This window comes from Diabrotica undecimpunctata, chromosome 2, assembly GCF_040954645.1.
Source record: "Diabrotica undecimpunctata isolate CICGRU chromosome 2, icDiaUnde3, whole genome shotgun sequence".
Classification (NCBI taxonomy): domain Eukaryota; kingdom Metazoa; phylum Arthropoda; class Insecta; order Coleoptera; family Chrysomelidae; genus Diabrotica; species Diabrotica undecimpunctata.
In genome coordinates this window covers 2,882,008-2,885,118 of record NC_092804.1, presented here as the reverse complement: position 1 = coordinate 2,885,118, position 3,111 = coordinate 2,882,008, and the positions used below count along the sequence as shown (strand labels likewise).

The 3,111-nt window shown below is 28.2% G+C and overlaps 1 long non-coding RNA gene across 1 annotated transcript; it reads left to right on the top strand.

Moving 5' to 3' along the window:
* The first annotated feature begins 1,252 nt into the window (after nucleotides 1–1,252).
* Nucleotides 1,253–2,438, top strand: LOC140433139 (uncharacterized). Its single transcript, XR_011949874.1, has 2 exons — nucleotides 1,253–1,432; nucleotides 1,526–2,438. It is a non-coding gene; the product is annotated as an uncharacterized lncRNA (long non-coding RNA).
* The last annotated feature ends 673 nt before the right edge of the window (nucleotides 2,439–3,111 follow it).

Genomic DNA, 3,111 nt, shown 5'->3' with positions numbered 1-3,111 from the left:
AATTGATGTATACTGTTTTTATTTCCAATTTTAAAAATTTGGGATACAATGTTTTTATAACGCCATTTCCCAGAGTATATATTATACATATTCTGCCATTTCCATATTTGCAATTAGCAACAAACAAAGGCTTGGATTACATGTTGCCACGAACACTTTTTTTTTTCGGTGGATACTCAAAATTCTTTATTATATTATATCTTTATTATATTATATTATAATTCTCTAGAAATAAGTTATTGTAAATTTAAGATGTGATTTTAGTAGAACTTGCTACAATCTTTGTTTTTTTGGAAAACATTGTTTAGTATAATCCACAAATCACCTACAGATTAGTGGTCTGTGGTGGTATAATCATTATTTGGGTAAATATACTCGGTTCGCTATTCCCAGTCCGAACTGTCTGGTGAATTTAGTAATTATTTTTTTGCGAAGTTAGTTACTTTTTGACAGACTAAAAATGGCTGGAAATTACTATACAACCAAGCACACGTACTCATAGCCAATATTAATAGTAAACAAACTAAATAGTAAATAAAATAGAACTTTGCGAATTACCTAAAATAAATATTTATTTATCTGCACCATATAATAAATATTTATGTTAAATTATAACAACTAAAATATATTTTTTAAATATATACTACCCAAAATTTGATGTGTTTAGTATACACTTCCACTATTTAGAATAATTCTTCTTTTTTTAAACAAAGTAGTATGCAATAGTAGGATACTTTAACTATTAATACCACAGACCATACATACTCCATACCACTATTAATACCACAGACCATACATACAGAGTATGTATGGTTTGTGATTAATACTGAGAAGTAGGAATTGTTGTGTTGTAGGTTTCCGACAATGAATCTGTCAAAACATGCCTGAGCTAAGCGAATGGAGTTTATAAATATTATGCAAAACTAGCGAAACCATGGCAACACTACTTACATCAACGTCATTTGTTACGTCATAGCTCCATAACGTGACTAGTAGCGCCGTCGCCATTATGAACGGTTGGGCCCATATAATTCACTCTCCACACCTGTCATTCCACTTACACCACTATTTACTGCACGAATTTAAATATTCTCAATTAATTAATAATCATTAAATGGTCATTAAAAATTAAAATTCTTACAGTCAAAAGTTATAATGTATTTTTGTTGTTCCAAAGAAGCTAAACAAAATAATAAAAAAGAACAATAAAAAAATAAGACCTTTATCAACTGACAATTGACAATGACAGCAAAATAAAACTATATGATCTGTGGTGTTGTTATTTTGTTTAAAAGACTGACCGTTTTTTTCAAAAGTCTAAACTTAAAATTTAAATATAACAAAATAAATTTTTCACCACAAAGCATACAATAAGCACATACTATTACCAATATGTCTAAGCGATCTAAAGTTTTGAAAAACACCGAGAAAGGTTTGTGTATAACTTATATTAATTTGCCTACATATTTGGAACATTAATGATTATTTTTCTTACATTAATAATTATTTTCTGTCTCAATTTTAGATTTAAGAGAACAGCAATGTGCTAGGTGGGAAGGATTTTTCTCAGATTTAATCAAAAGGGCACAAAAGAATTCCTCAGATTGTCAAGTAACAGATTATATTTTTCAATCTGCTATTCATGACCTAAGTGATACACTTAATAGAAGAATGTCCCCTTTGGAAGTAGAACTAAAAACATTGGTGGAAGATACCTTAAAGAGTAAACTGAAACATTATGTGTTGCAAAGAAGTAAGTCCAGGATTCTGGAGGATGGAAAATTTGAATACTGGCACAAAAAAGCAAAAAAATCAATAACGGCTTTGAGGCCTTACTTAACTAAATGTGAAATAAAGTACTACATATGTCTTTTTTCCCAAAATTACAATAAGCAAAGAATTGTTAGATTTATAGAATTGTACATGAAGAGCAAATTGCAGAATTTGTTGAAGATGAGGGAGACTTTAAGAAATGATCCTAAAAAGTTGACTGATATTCAAAAGAAAATAATTACTGAATGGGATGTTCTTACTACATATGTATCTTTGGAACATGTTGTTTTTTATGCAATGGACATTGTTTCAAAACTGAAAAATATTAATTAATTTGAAGGATGATGGGTTATGTATATCTTTATTACAATGCAACAACACAAGTAGCAAATCTTGAAGTAACAAAATAATATGCATTGGGTAATTGACAATGAAGATGACTGACTTTTGTAGGACTATATCATTGCAGTTTCTGTATGTATACATGCCACATTTCTGACCATAAACAGATCCTGCTGTTATGATATCTATACTTCTTATTATCTTATCAAACTTTCTAGTTTCTGTAAATATAAGTTCAAATGTTAAAAATGTAGTTAAAATAGGTTTTGATAAATTATTTTTAGCTAAGTTTAATCCTTGAATAAAGATTATACTTTTGAAAAGCATGTTTTTTAATTTATTTTTACCACTCTATTAAAAGAATAGGTATAACAGTAAAACAATTTCTAACATTACAACTATCAATATAAAACATAAAAACACAAATATCAGTAATAATTCACAACTATTAATGCCTCTTGAAAAAACTTCTCCATCCAAACTTTTTTAAGTTATTTGCAGTCATTATTTATGAAATACGATTAAAGTTAATGTATAATAATTCTATAGAAGGAAAATGACTTATACAAAAATTATATATGATTCTGTATGACAAGTAGTGAAATTTCTGTTTTTTTTTGAATGGGTACAGGAGGTTTATAAATAATTTCCTGCATCAAGGTGTGAAAGTTGTATCAATGCTATTAGACATCTAAAATAAGCCCTAAAGAACATTACTACTGCATTAAATGCCTTTATTGAAGATCCCATAGGAAACACGAAAACAAAAGTCGAAAAACTAAATCAATAAGTTATGTCTAAAAACAGTAAAACTTTGTCTTCCAGTTGTAATTTGGCATGATTGATTATAAAGAATTTATAAAGTGCTTAAGTGCTTTGTACTTCACAAGTCTTCACAAGTTTTTATAACAATATTGATGCATTCTACGCATTGTAAGAAACACCTATAGGCTTGCAGAAAAAATTAAAGCTTGTACAGACTTATTTGTTGTATTA